The 23,004-nt window shown below is 47.1% G+C and overlaps 4 non-coding genes across 4 annotated transcripts; 2 read left to right on the top strand and 2 right to left on the bottom strand.

Annotated features, from left to right (window-relative positions):
- Window positions 1-376: 376 nt before the first annotated feature.
- TRNAV-CAC (transfer RNA valine (anticodon CAC)) lies at window positions 377-449 on the top strand. Its single transcript has one exon. It is a non-coding gene; the product is annotated as a tRNA-Val (tRNA).
- Window positions 450-1,849: 1,400 nt separating this feature from the next.
- Window positions 1,850-1,920, bottom strand: TRNAG-CCC (transfer RNA glycine (anticodon CCC)). Its single transcript has one exon. It is a non-coding gene; the product is annotated as a tRNA-Gly (tRNA).
- A 7,475-nt stretch (window positions 1,921-9,395) lies between these two features.
- Window positions 9,396-9,467, top strand: TRNAH-GUG (transfer RNA histidin (anticodon GUG)). The gene has a single exon. It is a non-coding gene; the product is annotated as a tRNA-His (tRNA).
- Window positions 9,468-17,340: 7,873 nt separating this feature from the next.
- Window positions 17,341-17,413, bottom strand: TRNAV-AAC (transfer RNA valine (anticodon AAC)). The gene has a single exon. It is a non-coding gene; the product is annotated as a tRNA-Val (tRNA).
- Window positions 17,414-23,004: the final 5,591 nt, after the last annotated feature.

Genomic DNA, 23,004 nt, shown 5'->3' with positions numbered 1-23,004 from the left:
GAGGCGCGGGTCCGCGGCCCGGGAGCGGCGGCGTCCACACCGCCGGGCTGCGGGCTCTCCCGGGCCTCGGGCGCACCCACCATCCCCGCCTCCGGCGGCTTCCTGCGGGGGCTGGGGGGTCGGTGGCGGCGAGCCCCCAACTGACGACTCCGCGTTGGGTGCGGGACCCCGAAGGCAGCCCGTGGGGGCCCGAGGGGCCTCACTTCAGGGGAGAGGAGGAACCCTAAAGCAGGGCCCTCGGGAGCCGCCGTCTCCGTGCCCGAGAGCGCCTGGGGCTCCAGGTTCCTCGCTGAGTGTTAAGCGTCGGTGCTGCGGTTACTGGTGGCGGGACGGCGGCACTTCACGGAGACGGTGCTCAGGGAGCAGAGCGTGTCCCGTTTCCGTAGTGTAGTGGTTATCACGTTCGCCTCACACGCGAAAGGTCCCCGGTTCGAAACCGGGCGGAAACACGCTGCCTCCTCCTTTTTTCCTCCCTGAGATGTGCGTTCTCACTGGCAAAACCAACAGGCGCGAAAGGCACGGGGTGAGGCAGGGGACGCAGCTGTAGCAAGAGTTGCCGGCCCCCGGGAAGTCTATCTATTCCGCGCTCGGAGAGGCCCCGGAGCCAGGGCAGAGATCTGGAGGTGGACGCATCCGCTCATCACCCGCCACTCATCACCGAGCCAGACTCCCAAGAAAACCGAGGATCACAAAGAGAGCAAGACCTGGGCTCGGCAGCCCGCAGCGCTAGCGCTGGACCAGGAGGGACCCAGTCCGCTACTTGGTGTCCTTGCCCCAGAGCAATAGCGCCGCCCAGGAAAGGAGAGGTGAAGGGCGATGAGCAGCGGGGGCAGGGCTGGCAGCCTTGCACGGCTGCACACAGCCCTGGGCCGCTGCGACGGTGCCTTTCCAGCTTTCTGACTTTCTGAAGGGTCATCTAACACTCACCTTTCACCTGGAGAAGCTAAATAACAACTTTGTCCACAGCTCCCTGGTGGTCTGGTGGCTAGGATTCGGCGCTTTCACCGCCGCGGCCCGGGTTCGATTCCCGGTCAGGGAAAGCTTTCCTTCTTCCAGCGTGTCTGCACTCACACAAGTGTCTGCCTTCCTGCCCAGATCGGAACTGCATTTTGCTTAAAGGTCCAGCGCAGAACATTTCTGCACAGAGTTTCTAAATGCTGCTGAGACCGGGCCTCAGGCTCCTGGACCTCAGGTTGACTGTTGGAGCTGAGATGCCATCAGCAGCCTGGGCTGGCCAGCTCTGGCCTCCACTCTTTTCTCCTGGCATGGTCAACCCTGAGTCTTACTTGACCGAGTTTCCATTCAAAGAGAATGTGAGGCTTCAGTTCCCAAAATTCATGAAAATCCAAAACCAAAAGCTTTTGTAAGATACTACAAGTTTGCAAGCATACGAACATCGTATATTCTGTACCTAAGTGCCCAGTTAACATCACAGTCTTTTTTAAGTAAGAGTTATGACATCACTTGATAGTAACGTGCCGATATCTCGGGACTGTTCCTTTCCTTTGGCGTCCCTCTCAAAGCTAACTTCTGTGGGACCTGTCTTCCAAGGCCAGGGAACAGCTTTACCGTCCGGAAGGGGGCCCTCTTGGCCCTTGAGGAACCTGAAGCCCGTTCTCTCTAGGATGTAGAGAAGGGACGTGAGTGTTCGTCGCTCAGTCCTTTGGGGCTTTCTGCCACCCCTGGGACGGTAGCATTCCTCTGTCCGTGGCATTACTGCAGGCAAGAATACTGGAGTGGGTTGCCATTTCCTTCTCCAGGGGATCGTCCCAGCCCAGGTCTCCTGTATTGCAGGCCGATTGTTTACCGTCTGAGCCGCCAGCGAAGCCCAAAACAAACAAGACCATAATGCATTGGCCGGGAATCGAACCCGGGTCTCCCGCGTGGGAGGCGAGAATTCTACCACTGAACCACCAATGCCGCTACTCGGGGCGTATCGCACGGATAGCCTGCTGCTGCTGCTGCTTAGTCACTTCAGTCGTGTCCGACTCTGTGTGACCCCATAGACGGAAGCCCACCAGGCTCCCCCGTCCCCGGGATTCTCCAGGCAAGAACACTGGAGTGGGTTGCCATTTCCTTCTCCAATGTGTGAAAGTGAAAAGTGAAAGTGAAGTCGCTCAGCCTAGATGGAGTTTTATTCAGGTCTTTCTCAAGTGCAGGCCGCTCATGCCCTGTGCTTGCAGGACGGTCTAGGCTTTCGCCCTCCGCCCTCCGCGGCACTGGCTGCCCTCTGGCCTCTGGCCTCCTGCGGGTTGCTTTGGCGGGCAATCAGGTGTGCTTTGCATTCGTCTGAGTGGGGGAACCGCCTGGTGCTCGTGCTCACTGGCTCAGTCTTGTCCAACTCTTTGCGACCCCTTGGACTCTAGCCCACCAGGCTCCTCTGTCCTTGGGATTTCCACGCTCCTTTGCTAGAAACCCATCGAGGCAGTACGGCTGCCCCCTTGGCTCTGGCCTGGCTCCCTGTGCCCTGCAGGGAGCATCAAGTGTTCGTTCTGTCAGGACACAGAGCTGAAGACTCCTTGCCTGTGGTTGGAGGATGAGAGAACCAGATGGGAAATGCTGCAAAGGGAGGGGAACATTCTCAAAAGCTTCCCAGAACTGCTGTGTGGGTGCTGTCGGTTGGGTGGCTGCCCTATGACAACAATGCTTCCTCTTGTGTTCTGGCCCTGACCCAGTCCCAGGTCCAGTCTGAATTCAAGCACCCTGCTTTCCCACACATAGTTCATTCTGCCTCTCTCTAAAGCGGAGTTCTGAACCACCTTTTCCATCTCAGTGAATAGCAGCCATGTGGGTCTTTTCTTTTTTTTTTCCCTTTGTTTTGCTGAAATGTACCTCAGGAATATAAAAAAAGGTTTAGCTTTAGAAAAATTAGTGCTCTCCATGCTACAAACAAGAATAAAATTCAAGTTGATAATAAGGATGAATCTCGAATACTTTTACACTCCTGAAAATTCTAATAATTGATGTAGAATTGCACAGAAAGTATTTGTCCAGTCATGCTCCCAGAGATGACTCCTGGTATGCACCACACTGCTTTAATAATTTTGGTCTAAAAACTACTTCATGGTGACTTTCAGATTTATTATTATTTATAAAGTTAAAAATGATGTATCCCAGTGAATTAAACATACCATATAATATCTTTTAGATCAGGATTATGTCTTTTGAGTCTCGAAATCATAGTGACTTAATTATTCCCCTTTCAATTTGGGCTCAGTGTTTTTAGCTATCATGTAATATGTGACTCGAAATGGCAACCCACTCCAGTGTTCTTGCCTGGAGAATCCCAGGGACGGGGGAGCCTGATGGGCTGCCGTCTATGGGGTCGCACAGAGTCGGACACGACTGAAGTGACTTAGCAGCAGCAGCAGCAAGCACCATTTATCTGCCACGATTCAGCTCAATTTACGATTTTAAGATCTATCATTAATTTTAAGTTCTTTGACTGATATTAAATTGGTTGAATTAATATATAATCTCTGTCTGGAGAATTTCTAATTAAGGTAGAAATAACAAAACACTCTTTAAATATAATGCTGTCCATATTTTTATAGATTATATATAGAGGGCCTATAGCTTAACAGCTAAAGAGAATGTGTGGGTACCTTTAGGAGATGTTCCTGAATGTAGCCATAATGTCACTTGAAGAAGAGTACAACACATGGACTCTAAGTAAGGACCTGTTGCTTACCTGAGGGACTCCTTTATTTTTAAAAACAATTCCTGATTCTTAGTTACCTGCCTTCTAGATCTCAAGTCACCATTTTCCCATGTGCTATGTAACTCTTTTCTTACTCACTGCTGGGCTCCTTAGGCGCTGGCAGGCAGATGACCCTGAGAACATGGCAGGTTGTTCTCCTGCTGTGATTTTTATTTGTATCTGTGTGTGTGTCAGATTCTTATTTTTGATGCCTCCTGGTGTGAATGCACCAAGGACTGGGACCTTGACTTCGCTCCTGATACAGCGGTTTTCCTGGAGAAGGGCCTGGTACCTGGTGAGCACCTCGTAAGTGCTTGCTGACTGAAGGGCTCCTAATGCACAGTTGCGGAAAACTGATGAGGAGGACAGAAAGTGGGTAAGATCCACAGCAGCCTAGAGTATAAGGGACAGAGAGAGACCGAAGGGCACACACTCCAAGAGGGAGAGAGAGGGGCAGAGAGAGATGTCCTAGAACCCAGAGACATCCTAGACGGAGTACGGAAAATCCAAAGAGCTCTTGCTTCCTCCTGACCTTCCACTGAGGAATCAGTGGAAGGTGAACCTATAACTCTAAGGATCCAGGTTGGCACAAGATGTACTATTGGTGCAGGATTCTGTAGCTTGCACCAATTTGTCTCACATGAGATAATTTTTGCAGATGAAGCCACGTACTGTCGAGATATCAAATGGAGACAGTCTCGGGCTTACAAATGCACCCGTATACCGGAGGGAGACCGCTCATTAGAATGTGTTCATCCAACCAAAGCCAAAATGCAACTCATCAAGGGAAGGGAAGAGGACGAATGTCTGGGACCAGTGGGCTTTTTTTTTTTTTTTTTAACCCCTGTAATCCATAAGCTGCTCTGCAAGAGGCTCTCCAGAGTCATTCTGGCTGGTCTTCTCTGGACTCCATGACTTGGTCACCACTGAAAACAGTTACAATTATTAGAATACTTTCCAACCAGCTTGGAAGTTTAGCTGCTGGGTATGTGCAATCTCTGGGAAATGAACACATTGTCTTTTCATGGTACCTCCCACTACGTTGTGTCAGTAGGGCACAAATTCCCTTGTCAGAGTAACAGACGTGTATTGACAATTTCTTGTGATGGCAAGACCATGAAGAAAAAGACTCTTTCCTTGAGTCGGCAAAATACATTGGAATATAAATTAGCACATCTAATTAGGGAAAACTAAGAACATAAAGAGATGCCTTCCGTTTCTAGCAAAGGTACAGTGACAGAAATCAGATTAACCCACCTTCCTAAATCTCACTCTCCTGCTTTGTCCCACTCCCAAAGGGACAAAAAGACAAAAAAACATGAAATACTAGCTTCTAAGACACTGGAAATCAGGCAGCAAAGGATAGCAAGCCCTGAGAGGTGAGAAACAAACAAGATGAGTCTTGCCATGGGCCCAGCTTCCTGCTTTCAGTGAGTTCCCAGGCTGGGCACCGAGAGGAGGATTTCAGGTCAATCCATTGGACTCAAGAAGCTGAGTGTTTGTGGAGAGCAAGGCAGCTAGAGTTCACACGACAAAGATCCAGGGATTTTTATTTGCAAAGCAGAAGTAGAGACATAGATGTAGAGAACAAAGGTATGGAAATCAAGGGGGAAAGGGGAATTGGAGGAATTTGGAAGTTAGGATTTACCTATATAGGCTGTTGATGCTATGTATACAGTAAATAACAGATGGGAACCTACTCTATGGCATAGGGAACTCCTGGATGCTCTGTGGTTACCTAAGTGAGAAGGAAATCCCAAAAAGAGGGGATATATGTATATGTATAGCTGATTCACTTTGCCATTATCCCAACATCGTAAAACAGCTATACTTCAATCAAAGTTAATAATAATAATATAAAAAAGAAATATGAAGAAAGGTTAGTGATGAGAGAGAGTGGCAGAGAGAGAGAATGCTGGGATATGAAAGGGTCTCCCTCAAGTACTCAGCAGAGTAATGATCCGGGTATCCTGATGAAGAAAGTGCCTGAGGCCAAGGAAAGAAAGTTTTAAAAAGATCCTGGTGCTCACACAGGACAAGCAATTGTATTCGGTGCCCCCAGACAGAATGGACTACTCCTAACTCATGGGCCATTGGGAAGAACATTCAGAAAACTCTTGTTACAGTGTGGGGAAGAAGCAACTCTAGACTGACCTACCTAAAAAATCAGGAAAGGAAGATCCAAAGGGATCAAACCATTTACACATCACTCAAATGTACCCCAGATAAAACTCAAGAAGATTCGTAGGAATACCGAAATAGCCAGTGCCCCAAACGGGAAACTTTGACAATGCTTGGCCTCCAATCAAAGGATGCCAGTCATGCAAAGAGGCAGGAAAATGACTGGTAAGGAGGAGACTAATGAATGCATGAATGAATCAGTCAATCAAATTGAACCAGAAGGGACACAATGTAAAAATCTGCACAGAAGACTTTAACAGTTATCATGACGGTATACATATGTCCAAAATGTTAATTAGAAACACAGAACATACAAAAATGGCCAAACAAAATCAAACTTTAGAGCTGAAATCTATAACATTCCAATGCAATAAATTCACCAGATGAAGAGCAGATTAGACATGGCAGAAAACAACAAAAACAAGATTATGGAACACACAGCAATGAAAAACTAACTGTTCACAATATCCCAGTGGACACTCACTGTCAAAATAAAATGCTTTTAATGAACATAGTGTCATTGAATAGTTGTTGTTTTTCAGTTACTAACTCGTGTTTGACTCTTTGTGACTCCATTGACTGCAGCACTCCAGGCCTCCCTGTCCCTCACCATCTCTCAGAGTTTGCCCAAGTTCGTGTTCATTGAATCGGTGATGCCATCCGACCATCTCATCCTCTGTTGCCCTTTTCTCCTTCTGCCTTCAACCCTTCCCAGCATCAGGGACTTCTCCAAGGAGTCTGCTCTTCTCATCAGGTGGCCAAAGTACTGGAGTTTCACCATCATCCTTCCAATGAGTATTCAGGGTTGATTTCCTTTAGGATTGCTGGTTTGATCTCCTCACCGTCCAAGGGACTTTCAAGAGTCTTCTCTAGCACCACAGTTCAAAAGCATCAGTTCTTCAACATTCTGCCTTCTTTATCGCCCAACTCTCACACTGGTACATGACTACAAGAAAGATTACAGCTCTGACTATATGGACCTTTGTGTGCAAAATGATATCTTTGCTTTTTAATACACTGTCTAGGTTTGTTATAGCTTTCCTTCCAAGAATCAAGTGTCTTCTGATTTCACGGCTGCAGTCACCATCCGCAGTGATTTTAGAGCCCAAGAACAGAGAATTTGTCAGTGCTTCCACATTTTCCCCTTCTATTTGCCATGAAGTGATGGGGCTGGATGCCATGATTTTGGTTTTTTTAATACTGAGTTTTAAGCTGGCTTTTTCACTCTCTTCTTTCACTCTCATCCGGAGGCTCTTCAGTTCCTCTTTGCTTTCGGCCGCTAGAGTGGTGTCACCTGCGTACCTGAGGTTCCTGAGAGTTCCCCCAGCAATCTTGATTCCAGCTCGTAACTCATCCAGCCTGGCATTTCCCCTGATGTTGTGCTATGCATACAAGCCAAAGAAATAGGGTGACAGTAAGCAGCCTAGTTGGACTCCTTTCTCGGTTTTGAACCAGTCAGTTGATCCATACAAGGTTCTAACTCTTGCTTCTGGACCCGCACACAGGTTTCTCAGGAGACAGGTAAGGTGGTCTGGTATTCCCATCTCTTTTAGAGTGTTCCACAGTTTGTTATGATCCACACAGTCAAAGGTTTTAGTGCAGTGAAAGACACAGAAGTAGATGTTTTTGCTGCCATTCCCTTGCTTTGTCTATGGATCCGGCAAATGTTTGTAATTCGATCTCTGCTTCCTCTGCCTCTTCTAAACCCAGCTTGTACATCTGGAATTTCTCGATTCAAGTTGAACGCTGAAGCCTAGCTTGAAGGCTTTTGAGCATAACCTTACTAGCATGGGAAGTGAGCACAACTGTCCAGTACTTTGAATGTTCTTCAGCACTGCCCATCGAATGGTAGCACATCGTTGAAAGACCTGATACGCGGGTGACTGATGCTCCCGAAAATACCCAGGGACAAGAAACAGTTTTTGGAGGAACAATGTCAGATAATTCCAGTCACAGTAAAGATTATAAACCCACCGATCCAAGGAGCCAAATGAACAAAATGAACGAGCACAACAGCACGGAAAAAAACACATCTAGTCGCATGGTAATTAAAGTGCTCAAAGCCATTGAAAAAACATATAGTCCCCGAGGGACCAGAGGAAAAAGACCAGGTACATATAGAAACGAAAGTACACATGACAGAGTTCATCAGAAGCATAGAAGTGAGGGACTTCCTGGGTGGTCCAGTGATGAAGACTTTGCCTTCTTGGTGTGAGTTGGATCCCTGGTTGGAGAGCTAAGACCCCACAGGCCTCATTGCAAAAAAAGAAAAAAAAAATCAAAACATGAAACAGAAGGCATATTGTAACAAATTTAATAAAGACTAAAAAGAGAGAGAGGAGGCGAGAGATGCATGGAAGTGATAAGACAGTGGAGCAGCCTCTTCAAAGGACGGAAGCCAAAAACGTCAAGGCGGCATTCTATCACTACCCACCTTTAATGTCCTTCAGTATGAAGGTGCATGATGACCATTCCAGACATACAAATGCTGAAAGACTTCAGCAGCAGCAGACCCACTGTACAAGGAATGCTAAAGGGATCCTCCAGGAAGAACACCACCAGATGGAAATCTGGAAGTACAGGGATGAAGGCAAAGAGAAATGGTATCTGTATGGGGAAAATAAAAGATTTTAAATATAAATCTCTACAGAAATATGCAACTGAACAAAAAACAGAACCGTGGATTTGTTACATGCTCAGTAAAGGAGAAACGGAGAGAAATACGGTTACCGGATTCACTGCTTCAGGAAATTCTGGACTCCCTGTGGCCTGGCAAACCTCCCGTGCACCAAAGACGCCGGACAGGAGGGTAGCAGTAGAGGAGCCCTTCTGCCTTTCCCGGAAAGGTTGCGCAGCGTAGAAAGAACCACAACGCTTTGGAGCGTTTCAAGGAAGGCTTTCCCAAGGAATGTTTAGAACAGCCAACCTTTCCGTGAACAGCCAAAGGCACTAATAGATAGCGCCACAGAGACACGCTCGAGTAAGGTAATGACCCGCTTCCACGACCGGTGGAGCCACACACATTTCCGAGGGCAGAAACGCGCCAGAGACGCCCCGGGCCGGAGCCGAGGGGGCCAGAGGGAAGTTCAACGCCGGGTGGGCTCCGAACTGGTTCTTTCGGGTCTTTGCTCCGCCTTCACGCCACCTTCTGCACCGCGGGTGTTGCCCTCCCTCGGCTCGGCCGCGGTCGGTGGGGCGGGAGCCGGAACCAGCTAATGGGGAAGGGCGATCCAAAGGGACGACTGCGAAGAGCTGGAAAGGAAGCCGGCGAGGTGGGGACGAGGACAGCCAGACGTCCCAGAAGGAACGCGCCGGATCTGGGGAGTTTGGTGTGCTTTTGTTTCGTTTTGTCATACGATATCGGCATTGAGAGAAAGAGCGGGGAAACCGACGCTCGAGCATGAAAGAAAACGAATACCTGCCGTTCCCAAGAGTAAAGCAGCGCAACGATCGAAATCATTTTACGTCAAAGGACGCACATTAAAGGCTGTTCTCATCGCCTGGTATGTGGCGCGCCGTGATCGTATAGTGGTTAGTACTCTGCGTTGTGGCCGCAGCAACCTCGGTTCGAATCCGAGTCACGGCACGGCATCCGTGTTACGCGAGGCGTCTGGCTTCTTTTTTCTTCAACACGGTTATGGTCTACACTGGGTTCTCCAACATGTGACTGCCCATTCTATCCAAAAAGAAAATTATGAGGGTGTATTCACAGAACAAGATGCACAAGTCATCAATGAACAGGTATTTGATGTGAAATAATCACCAAGATCGAGACGTACACAATTTTTTATCAACCAGGTATGGAAGATACACTTTGATACATGGATGAAGCCCTTTGACACGTTTTCCAGGTAATGCCTATCCAGCCCCTGCTACTTTAAACTATTGAGTCTGTCCTTTCCTCAATTCACCCGAATGAACATAGACATTTTACTGTCTAGGGGTTATCGAGCAGACATTCTGAATCAATTTCACCCTAGTAGGGAAATCACAGAGGTCAGAACGCCAGGAAGACAACGGACAAGACGTTCCATTGGAGAAAGCATCTTCGAGATCACCGTATCTCTGCTGCCAGCTAACTATGAGCATGGACCCCTCGGGCCACCATCTTTCACTCAGGGTCAACCTCCTCCCCTCTCCCACCCTTACCAAATCACTCCCTGCAAAGTAATTCTAGCAAAGATCTCCCAGTCCTCCCGCCCCGCCCCACACAGGCAGAGCACACACGCACCCTCACCCACCAGGCTCACCGCCTTTCCTCAGCTCTTCCGGAACCACACACACGCACAGCCACTGTTGCTGCCTCATCTACCGCTGCCTCTGCAGGCTCGGTCCACACCCCAGGCCCCCATCCACCAGCCCCGCTCCCTCGCTCACCTCTTGCCCTACCGTGGAGGTAACATTTGTCCTAACAGGTCTTCTGAGCGAGTTTCCAAGGGAAAAGGGAAAACGTGCCCACTGCCTGGTAGAGACCACAGGGATTCCAAACAACAGCAGCTGGAGAGTCAGGGCATTTCCCTGGATCACCATCGTATTGACAGTCTGATGTTGATTTTTACATGAACCATCTGCTTATGCTGCTGATAAGTTTTCCCTTTATGGTAGTGTGACGAAGTGGCTATTCAAAGTTTTCAGGGAAATGAATGTGAATGAATAGGTTGAAAGAGAATATGTTAAAAACACGTTCTGCACTTGCTCAGCTGGAAGTGGGTGGAGATGGTAAAAGCCTGGGAGGCTGGGCATGTCCACCATTGCTGGGCCAGTCATTGGATCTAAACCTGTCGACGCTGCGAATACCCTGGGCCTGGCTGGGTCTCTGTCTCTGAGAGGCACTTAGGAAAATCCATCTACACCTCCGCGACGGACCACGGCACCTGGCTCCCCTTTCCTGTGAAGCCTAAGCCGGGGATCACAAAGGTAGTATTTTAATGACCAGACGCTATAAGAAAATACTCTTGACTTGTTTACTCAATCGGGAAACGAACGTCACACTTCTAAGGAGATATCATTACACAGCCTCCAGCATGACTGCTTTTTTAAAAATTCGTACACCAAATGCCGACAAATGTGCAGCAATTGTACCTGTAGTAGTCAGTTCAAAATCATTCTAGAAGACTGTTGGCAGTTTCTAATACAGTTAATCTTGTACCTACTTCATGACCCAGCAATTGTAGTACTTCTGTGAATGCACAAATATACAAAATGTTGGTATGGGCTATTCATCAAGAACACCAGTTAACACCACAAAATCCCAACAAAATTACTCCAATAATAGCAAAATTAATGAAATATGCATAACACTACGAAGATGGTTACTGAACAACATGTCACATGAAAGCAAAGTCAGTTACCAAAAACGTAGCTTCCTTCATCAGAGCAGGCAACGGTACACTATTGCAGTGGTCCTCAGACTAGTAATACAACAAGCGATCTAGTGCAGGAATTGCCTGGAAAGTGGCTCAAGTGACATTTCAAGGATGGGGGAAATTTTCTACAACTTGATCTGGGTGCTGACTACATTTGCAAAAATTCAACCAACTGTGCCTATAGTTCAGTGATTTACTGTTTCTGTAAAAATCAGTGGATGGTGGATGGAAAGGAACTGGTCTAGACCATGATGACTACTTTGCATTTTATTGTAAACCTCTTAAATACACCTTCTCCTTTAGTGTAAGAAAAACCTCACTGATATTAGAAATCTCTTTACCAGGAAACAACAAAACAATGACCATGTTATTTTGTTAGTGTCTACTATAGACAAGGCTCCTTGAAAGGCACTGTTTCAACTGTGGGGATGTGTTCTGCTCAACAGTGAGACAAGCGGTCCTTCTAGGTTTTGCTTTGACTGGCAGGTTTGTGCGCTGTGGGATGTACTCCTCTTCTTGCTGAATTTTGCTTCCAGGCCGGTGGCAAATTCTGCTGTCCCACCACTGCTAGGGGGCATAGCTGGTGCCGGAATTAAAAGTAAATGGATAGAATATTGGTCAACCAAAAAAAAAAAAAAAAAAGAATGAAATCATGCCAATTACAGCAACATGAATGGACCAAGAGATTGTCATCCTAGTGAAGGAAGCCAGGCAGAGAAAGACAAATATCATATGACATCGCTTATATGAGAAATCTAAAAAACAAAACTAAAACTGATACAAATGAACATATATACAAAGCGGAAATAAACCCACAGACATCGACAACAGCATTATGGTTACTTGAGGGGAAAGGGGGAGGGATACATTAGAAGTTTGGGATTACCATATACACACTACTACTATGTGGAAAACAGATAACCAAGAAGCACCTAGTGTATAGCCAGGGACCTACACTCAATATTTTGTAATCATCTATAAGGAAAACTAATCTGAACCACAACTAGATGCATACATGTGTATACCTGAATCACTTTGTTGTACACCTGAAACAAACACACCACTGTAAATCCACGATAAGTCAAACTAAAAACAAGAAAAAAGGCAGATGGCAAGACAGGCTATAGACTCTACCTTGCCTTAGCCTGGATCTGAACCAAGGTTGCTGCTGCTACAATGCAGCACTTACACTATGCAGTCACCATACACAACGTGGCATAAGGTAACTGTCCCACATAAATATAGTCACACTGTTCTTGCTGTTTCATTTGTGGACACCAACAGAAGCTCGAGCTTTTCTCTCTTTCATGCTCTTCTCTGATTTTCCCTCGGAGTTTTGCCAAGAGAACGCGCTGGGCATAACAAACACTCTCTTCAAACAACACGAGAGACGACTCTATACATGGACATCACTAGACGGTCAATACCAAAATCACACTCGTTATATTCTTTGCAGCCCGAAGATGGAGAAGCTCCATTGCCAAACTCAGACTTAAATTGCAGAAAGTGGGGAAAACCACTAGGCCTTTCAGGTGTGACCTAAATCAAATCCCTTAGAATTGATTATACAGTGGAAGTGAGAGATTGAAGGGATTAGATCTGATAGACAGAGTGTCTGGAGAACTATAGGTGGAGGTTCGCAACATTGTACAGGAGGCCTTGATCAAAACCATCCCCAAATAAAAGAAAAGAAAAATGCCCAGAGTGGTTGTCTGAAGAGGCCTTATAAGTAGCTGAGAAAAGAGAAGCAAAAGGAAGAGAAAAGGAAAGATATACCCAAATGAATGCAGAGTTCCAGAGAATGGCAATGAGAGATAAAAAAGCCTGCCGAAGCGAACAGTGAGAAGAAATAGACCAAAACGATTAAAATGGGAAAGACTAGAGATCTCTTCAAGAAAATGAGAGACACCAAGAGAACATTTCATGCAAAGATGGGCACAATAAAGGACAGGAACAGAAGCAGAAGATATTAAGAAGAAGTGGCAAGAATACACAGAACTATACAGGAAAGATCTTCATGACACAGATAACCAGGATGGTGTGATCACTCACCTAGAGCCAGACATCCTGGAGTGCGAAGTCAACTTAAGGACTTAGGGAGCATCACTGCAAACAAAGCTGGTGGAGGTGATAGAATTCCAGCTGAGCTAGTTCAAATCCTAAAAGATGATGCTGTTTAATTGCTGCACTCATTTGCCAGCAAATTTGGAAAACTCAGCAGTGGCCACAGGACTGGAAAAGGTCAGTGTTCATTCCATTCCCCAAAGAAAGGCAGTGCCAAAGAACGTTCAAGTTCAGGTCAGTTCAGTTCAGTTCAGTTGCTCAGTCGTGTCCGACTTTGCGATCCCATGAATCGCAGCGTGCCAGGCCTCCCTGTCCTTCACTAACTCCCGGAATTCACTCAGACTCATGTCCATCGAGCCGGTGATGCCATCCATCATCTCATCCTCTGTCATCCCCTTCTCCTCCTGCCCTCAATCTTTCCCAGCGTCAAGGTCTTTTCAGATGAGTCAGCTCTCCACATCAGGTGGCCAAAGTATTGGAGTTTCAGCTTTAGCATCAGTCCTTCCAATGAACACCCAGGACTGATCTCCTTTCGGATGGACTGGTTGGATCTCCTTGCAGTCCAAGGGGCTCTCAGGAGTCTTCTCCAACACCACCGTTCAAAAGCATCAAATCTTCGGCGCTCAGCTTTCTTCACAGTCCAACTCTCACATCCATACATGACCGCGGGAAAAACCATAGCCTTGACTAGATGGACCTTTGTTGGCAAAGCAATGTCTCTGCTTTTTAATATGCTGTCTCCGTTCCGTTCCGTCGCTCAGTCGTGTCCGACTCTATGCGACCCCGTGGACTGTGGCCTACCAGGCTTCTCCATCCACGGGATTCTCCAGGCAAGAATACTGGAGTGGGTTACCGTTTCCTTCTCCAGGGGATCTTCCCAACCCAGGGATCAAACCCAGGTCTCCCGCATTGGAGGCAGACGCTTTAACCTCTGAGCCACCAGGGAAGCCCAATTTGCTGTCTAGGTTGGTCATAACTTTCCTTCCAAGGAGTAAACCTCTTTTAATTGCATGGCTGAAATCAGCATCTGCAGTGATTTTGGAGCCCAAGAAACTGAAGTCTGACACTGTTTCCACTGTTTCCTCATCTATTTCCCATGAAGTGATGGGATCAGATGCCATGATCTTAGTTTTCTGAATGTTGAGCTTTAAGCCAACTTTTTCACTCTCCTCTTTCACTTTCATTAAGAGGCTTTTGAGTTCCTCTTCACTTTCTGCCATAAGGGTGGTGTCATCTGCATATCTGAGGTTACTGACATTTCTCATGGCAGTCTTGATTCCAGCTTGTGCTTCTTCCAGCCCAGTTTCTCATGATGTACTCTGCATATAAGTTAAATAAGCAGGGTGACAATATACAGCCTTGATGTATTTCTTTTCCTATTTGGAACCAGTCTGTTGTTCCATGTCCAGTTCGAACTGTTGCTTCCTGACCTGCATATAGGTTTCTCATGAGGCAGGTCAGGTGGTCTGGTATTCCCATCTCTTTCAGAATTTTCCACAGTGTATTGTGATCCACACAGTCAAACCACTGCACAATTGCACTAATTTCTCATGCTAGCAGTGTAATGCTCAAAATTCTCCAAGCTAGGCTTCAACAGTATGGGAACCGAGAACTTCCAGATGTTCAAGCTGGATTTAGAAAAAGCAGAGGAACCAGAGAGCAAATTGACAACATCTTTTGGATCATAGAAAAAGCAAGAGAATTCCAGAAAAACATCTATTTTGCTTCATTGACTACATGAAAGGCTTTGACTATGTGGATCATAACAAATTGTGGAAAATTCTTCAAGGGATGGGAATACCAGACCTCCTTACCTGTCTCCAGAGAAAACTGTATGGAGCTCGAGAAGCAACAGTTAAAACCAGACACGGATCGATGGACTGGTTCAAAACTGGAAAGCAGTATGTCAAGGCTGTATATTATCACCCTGCTTATTTAACTTGTATGCAGACTACATCATGTGAAATGCTGGGCTGGATGAAGCACAAGCCGGAATCAAGACTGCAGGGAGAAATATCAAGAACCTCAGACACGCAGATGACACCACCCTTTGGCAAAAAGCAAAGAGGAACTACAGAGCCTCTTGATGAATGTGAAAGAGAAGAATGAAAAAGCCGGCTTGACACTCAGCATTCAAAACACTAAGATCGTGGCATCCGATCCCATCACTTCATGGCAAATAGATGGGGAAGCAATGGAAACAGTGACAGACTTTATTTCCAGGGCTCCAAAATCACTGCAGATGGTGACTGCAGGCATGAAATTAAAAGACACTTGCTCCCTGGAAGAAAAGCTATGACCTACCTAGGCAGCATATTAAAAAGCAGAGACATTACTTTGCCAACAAAGGTCCGTAGAGTCAATGCTCCAGTTTTTCCAGTAGTCATGTATGGATATGAGAGCTGAACCATAAAGAAGGTTGAGCATGGAAGAATTGATGTGTTTGAACAGTGGTGTTGGAGAAGACTCTTGAGAGTCTTCAAGGAGATCAAACCAGTCAATCCTGAAGGAAATCAGTCCTGGATATTCACTGGAAGGACTGATGCTGAAGCTGAAGCTCCAGTACTTTGGCCACCTGATGAGAAGAGCTGACTCAGTAGAAAAGACCTTGCTGGGGAGAAAGATTGAAGGCAGGAGGAGAAGAGGGTGACAGAGGATGAGATGGTTGGATGGCGTCCCCGACTCAGTGGACATGAGTTTGAGCAAGCTCTGGCAGTTGGTGACAGACAGGGAAGCTTTCAGCGCTGCAGTTCATGGGGTCGCAAAAAGTCCGAGAGGACTGAGAGACTGAACAGCACAACAAATTTTCCTGCTACTTAATAAAATTGTCCTGTATCTCTCACGATCTGTCCTGAGCCTCTTCACAGGCTTCCTGGGAGGTCTCAGCCATGCTTTTGCCTGCTCTCGCTCCTTTTCACGTTTCCTCGTTGGACGTGATCTCTTTCCAGCTGCAGCCACACGCACCCCATCTACTAAACCGATGTCCAGAAGCGCAAATGGCCGGAATAAGGCGGAGCAAACCAGGAGCCATCAGCTTCCCTCGGGCGCCCCTCGGCTCGAGCTCGGGGCGTCTCCTAGGCGCTGGCATCTGCGGCGAAGCTGGAGCCATGCGCGGCGGGGACACTTCGGGGACCTTCTGCCCTCGGAATCGCACGGCTTCCCCGCGGGAATGAACACGCTGAGTGGACTCCATCTCTCAGGTGGTCCCAGGCTCGGAGGGGGAAACGCTGTTCTGAGAGACACAGGTGGCTCGGCTAGCTCCGGAAGCATGCTCGCTTCCTGTGGGAGTGAGGAGTAAGCTCTCCTCCTGCTTCTGTGGTGCAATCTGTTCTGGAGTTCGGCTGTTACCCGAAAAGTTCCTGGTTCGAGCCCACCCAGGGAGGGGTCTCGCTCTTAGAATGTAAATGATATACGATTGTTTCTAATCTGTGCATCCTCTCCTGAGCACCAGTACTACATTACTCTGTGTCTTGGATACACACACACACACACACAGGAGGATCTATGTCCGGGATATGCGGTGGGGGGGTGGTGGTGGTGGAGCAGGTCATTGGGAATCCTGGAACTCATGAAACAGTAGGCTCATCATCTACCCTGTAAACTCGTTTTACTAATGGAGTTTCTTCTACTGTTTGTAGTAGTCTCTATTTAACCTTTTCCATAGACTTTTCCAATTAATTTGGTTCTATTCTTTTCCTCCATTTTTCATCCATTGGATCACAGAAGAAGCCAGAGAATTCCAGAAAGACATCTGTTTCTGATTCATGAACGACCCTAAAGCCTTTGACTGTATGGATCAGAACAAACTGTGGGAAATTCTTCAAGAGATGGGAGAAACAGACTACCTTACCTACCTCCTGAAAAACCTGTATGCAGGTCAAGGAGAGATGAAACCAGTCAGTCCTAAAGGAAATCAACCCTGAATATTCTCTGGGAAGACTGATGGTGAAGCTGAAGCGCCAATTCCCTGCGGCTGGCCTCCCTTTTTTGTTTAAAATATGAATCTAAAAGTTTGCGGAAAAGTGTTGTTGTTTCCGCCCGGTTTCGAACCGGGGACCTTTCGCGTGTTAGGCGAACGTGATAGCCACTACACCACGGAAACCATATGGCTGGTGATGCATAGTGACATACTCAAGAAATGCATGTTTGCACACAGTTGGCCTCCAAATTTTCAGAGGAAGAAGAATCTGGAAGTCCAAGTGATCCCTCAAGTAAGGATCTGGGGTTCCTGAAAGGCCCTGACTTAGGGTTCCTCACCTCTCCCAGAGGGAGGTCCCTGTGGGTCCCCAGGCAGTTAGACCTCAGGATCCCCCAGAATCTGCTCTCCACTCCCTCCACTCTTCTCCCAGGCCAAAATCTCAGGCTCCTCCCTGAACTGCATCTGGTCAGTTCCTCCTTCCAAGAGCGAGGTCCAGATGCTTTCAGGACCTTGATAGTTGAAAAGCAAACACCAGAGTGATGCAAACCTATCCGTTTTGTCTTCATTAATGGCGGGGGGGATTGGAATGGAGGCCCCCAGGTGAGACCTGGATCCCAAATATCTCTAAGGACCACAGATGTGGGAAAGGGGACAGCGTCAATGGATAATGCTTTCTGGGAAGGCCCCAGGGTCGCAAAAGAAACTCTGGGTCTTTCCGCGTCCACCCCTGTGGCCAGGGTGTTTTCCCACCTTACCTGATGCTCTGTTGGCTCAGACCAAACACACTTCTCTTTGACACCAGTCTTTCAGACCACACTTCCAACTTGTCAGAAAATCCCATTTTTCTTTGATTAGTTATGCATTTTGAGGCACATAATCTTTTTCTTGATCTGATTTCCTCCCTCAACTTTCCTCATAAAGGCCGGGAGATGGATTCAACTCGAGACTCTCGCTCCCTTGAAACTTTAGGGTTTGAGACTTTTAACCTCGAGTGTGTGGGCTGGGCCGAGGTTGAGAACTCTCTTGACCAAGTCGGTCAAGATTGGCCTCCCCCGGCCTGTGCTCCCGGGTCAGGGGCAAGGCCGGGCCACCCCAGCATGGCCCCTGTCGCGGGGTCTAGAGCCCCACACAGGCGTGGAGAGCGGGAGAAGCTTCAGCCGGCAGCGGGGATTCAATGCTCCGGGAGCCGGCGAGGCGCCGGGAAGCGGCGCTCCTGCGTGCGCGTGGCGACTTGGGGCTCTCAGGCCGCCGGCGCCCTCCCGGCCCCCTGGTTCTGATCCCGCGGGCAGTAACCTCCGGGCAAGAAGAGACCGGGAGCAGGGATGACCCAGAGGGAGGATAAAGGGAGGAGGGAGGTGGGAGGGCGGTTCAGGAGGGGGAACTTATGTAAACCCGGGGCAAATTCATATCAATGTATGGCAAAACCAACCAATATAATATTGTAAAATAATTTGCCTCCAATAAAAAATAAATTAATTACCTAAAAAAAAAAAAAAAAAAGAAGAGACCGGGAGGAGAAGGGCAGCGTCTCCTTCAAGCCCTGGCCAGTCAGCACCCAGCAATGGTTTGGAGAGACACCGTGAGAAGTGGTAGTAGATTAGGGGAAGAAGAAATCAATCCTTGGTGATTTCCTCATCGCAACGCCTCATGAGGATGAAGCGGCAGCCTGCGGGACCCAGTCCTCCTGGCGCTGGGGAGCGCCAGCCTAGTTCCCACCAGTTGCTGGAGCCAAAGCAGACAACCTTGGGCAGGTGACCAGTGAGTAAGCAGTCCTTCTTCCTCCCTAGCTGGGTAGCACTTGAACTTGCAGCGCTGGAACGTATCCCCCTTGGCTTTTGATGGAATGTGGTCCACTGGAGAAGGGAATGGCAAACCACTTCAGTATACTTGCCTTGAGAACCCCATGAACAGTGACAAAGGGCAAAATGATAGGATAATGAATGAGGAATTCCCCAGGTCGGTAGGTGCCCAGTATGCTACTGGAGCTCAGTGGAGCAATAACTATAGAAGGAATAAAGGGATGGAGCAAAAGCAAAACCAATACCCAGTTGTGGATGTGACCAGTGATAGAAGCAAGGTCCGGTGCTGTAAAGAGCAATATTGCATAGGAACCTGGAATGTTAGGTCCATGAATCAAGGCAAATTGGAAGTGGTCAAACAGGAGATGGCAAGAGTGAACGTTGACATTCTAGGAATCAGTGAATTAAAATGGACTGGAATGGGTGAATTTAACTCAGATGACCATTATATCTACTACTGTGGGCAGGAATCCCTTAGAAGAAATGGAGTAGCCATCATGGTCAACAAAAGAGTCCGAAATGCAGTCCTTGGATGCAATCTTAAAAATGACAGGATGATTTCTGTTCGTTTCCAAGGCAAATCATTCAATATTACAGTAATCCAGGCCTATGCCCCAACCAGTAATGCTGAAGAAGCTGAAGTTAATCGGTTCTATGAAGACCTACAAGACCTTTTAGAACTAACACCCAAAAAAGATGTCCTTTTCATTATAGGGGACTGGAATGCAAAAGTAGGAAGTCAAGAAACACCTGGAGTAACTGGCAAATTTGGCCGTGGAGCACGGAATGAAGCAGGGCAAAGGCTAATAGAGTTTTGTCAAGAGAATTCACTGGTCATAGCAAACACCCTCTTCCAACAACACAAGAGAAGACTCTACACATGGACATCACCAGATGGTCAACACCGAAATCAGATTGATTATATTCTTTGCAGCCAAAGATGGAGAAGCTGTATACAGTTAGCAAAAACAAGACCAGGAGCTGACTGTGGCTCAGATCATGAACTCCTTATTGCGAAGTTCAGACTTAAATTGAAGAAAGTAGGGAAAACCACTAGACCATTCAGATATGACCTCAATCAAATCCCTTATGATTATACAGTGGAAGTGAGAAATAGATTTAAGGGACTAGATCTGATAGATAGAGTGCCTGATGAACTCTGGACGGAGGTTCGTGACATTGTACAGGAGACAGGGACCAAGACCATCCCCATGGAAAAGAAATGCAAAAGAGCGAAATGGCTGTCTGAGGAGGCCTTACAAATAGCTGTGAAAAGAAGAGAGGCGAAAAGCAAAGGAGAAAAGGAAAGATATAAGCATCTGAATGCAGAGTTCCAAAGAATAGCAAGGAGAGATAAGAAAGACTTCCTCAGTGATCAATGCAAAGAAATAGAGGAAAACAACAGAATAGGAAAAACAAGAGACCTCTTCAAGAAAATTAGAGATTCCAAGGGAACATTTCATGCAAAGATGGGCTCGATAAAGGACAGAAATGGTATGGACCTAACAGAAGCAGAAGATATTAAGAAGAGGTGGCAAGAATACACAGAAGAACTGTACAAAAAAGATCTTCCCGACCAAGATAGTCACGATAACGTGATCACTGACCTAGAGCCAGACATCTTGGAATGTGAAGTCAAGTGGGCCTTAGAAAGCATCACTACTAACAAAGCTAGTGGAGGTGATGGAATTCCAGTTGAGCTATTTCAAGTCTTGAAAGATGATGCTGTGAAAGTGCTGCACTCAACATGCCAGCAGATTTGGAAAACTCAGCAGTGGCCACAGGACTGGAAGAGGTCAGTCTTCATTCCAATCCCAAAGAAAGGCAATGCCAAAGAATGCTCAAACTACCGGACAATTGCCCTCATCTCACACACTAGCAAAGTCATGCTCAAAATTCTCCAAGCCAGGCTTCAGCAATATGTAAACCGTGAACTCCCAGATGTTCAAGCAGGTTTTAGAAAAGGCAGAGGCACCAGAGATCAAATTGCCAACATCCGCTGGATCATGGAGAAAGCAAGAGAGTTCCAGAAAAACATCTATTTCTGCTTCATTGACTATGCCAAAGCCTTTGACTGTGTGGATCACAATAAACTGTGGAACATTCTGAAAGAGATGGGAATCCCAGACCACCTGACCTGCCTCTTGAGAAACCTGTATGCAGGTCAGGAAGCAACAGTTAGAACTGGACATGGAACAACAGACTGGTTCCAAGTAGGAAAAGGTGTACGTCAAGGTTGTATATTGTCACCTTGCTTATTTAACTTCTATGCAGAGTACATCATGAGGAACGCTGGGCTGGAAGAAGCACAAGCTGGAATCAAGATTGCTGGGAGAAATATCAATAACCTCAGATATGCAGATGACACTACCCTTATGGCAGAAAGGGAAGAGGAACTCAAAAGCCTCTTGATGAAAGTGAAAGAGGAGAGTGAAAAGGTTGGTTTGAAGCTCAACATTCAGAAAACAAAGATCATGGCATCTGGTCCCATCACTTCATGGGAAATAGATGGAAAAACAGTGGAAACAGTGTCAGACTTTGTTTTTCTGGGCTCCAAAATCACCGCAGATGCTGATTGCAGCCATGAAATTAAAAGACGCTTGCTCCTTGGAAGGAAAGTTATGACCAACCTTGATAGTATATTAAAAAGCAGAGACATTACTTTGCCAACCAAGGTCCGTCTAGTCAAGGCAATGGTTTTTCCCGTGGTCATGTATGGATGTGAGAGTTGGACTGTGAAGAAGGCTGATCGCCGAAGAATCGATGCTTTTGAGCTGTGGTGTTGGAGAAGACTCTTGAGAGTCCCTTATACTGCAAGGAGATCCAACCAGTCCATTCTAAAGGAGATCAATCCTGGATGTTCATTGGAGGGACTGATGCTAAAGCTGAAACTGCAATACTTTGGCCACCTCATGCGACGAGTTGACGCACTGGAAAAGACTCTGATGCTGGGAAAGGTTGGGGGCAGGAGGAGAAGGGGACGACGGAGAATGAGATGGCTGGATGGCATCACCGACTCTGTGGACATGAGGTTGAGTGTACTCCGGGAGTTGGTGATGGACAGGGAGGCCTGGTGTGCTGTGATTCATGGGGTCGCGGAGAGTCGGACACGACTGAGCGACTGAACTGAACTGAACTGAAAGAAATAACACAGGTTTCTTTCTTTTTTTATAAATTTTTTTCCTCCAAATTTTTTGAGACATAATTGACATATAACACTGTGTGAGTTTAGCACGTTGATTGGCTAGAGTTACATATGGCAAAATGATTCCCACCAGAGCATTAACTAGCACCTCCATCCCATCACATAATTCTCATTTCTTTTTTGTGATGAGAACGTTTGTGATCCAGTCTCTTGCAGTTTTCAAGTATACACGCAATGAAGTGCTTTTACGAAGTTTACACCCAGGTAACTGACATCTTAAGATGTGACAAGAATTCCTTGGCAGTCTAGTGGTTAGAACTTGGTGTTTCCGCAGCTGTGGGCCAGGGTTCGTGGACCCAAGATCCCACAGTCTGTGTTCAGTCATGCACGCTCAGTCATATCCAACTCTGTGGGACGCCATGGACTGCGGCCCACCAGGCTCCTCTCTTCATGGGATTTTCCAGGCAAGAATACTGCAATGAGTTGCCATTTCCTACTCCAACAACAGATAGGTTTCTTCTTAATGCAAGTATTAAGGTCGGTAGTGTCTGGTGGCTAGATGGCACAGCATGCTTTGTTGGCTGATATGGCAGGAAACTTTTATCATTCACTTTCCTCCCCTCTCCCTTCTGATCTCATTTGTTTGGCTGCCCCCATTGGATTCCATGGGCAAGAAAGACCTGGGAATGCTGGTGGCCAGGGTCAGCCTCAAGCACACAGATCAGGGGCGAAAGGTAGACAGGAAGCCAGGAACCAGGAATGACAGAGAACATTTAACCCAGGTGTAATGAGCGCAACACTCAGGGGGCCTCCTTTTAGTCCTGGTGCCA

The sequence above is a fragment of the Moschus berezovskii genome, chromosome 4, assembly GCF_049115385.1.
Source record: "Moschus berezovskii isolate FMDL1 chromosome 4, NW_MosBer_1.0, whole genome shotgun sequence".
Lineage (NCBI taxonomy): Eukaryota > Metazoa > Chordata > Mammalia > Artiodactyla > Moschidae > Moschus > Moschus berezovskii.
The sequence above is the reverse complement of the archived record's forward strand: the minus strand, read 5'-3'. Positions and strand labels throughout refer to the sequence as shown.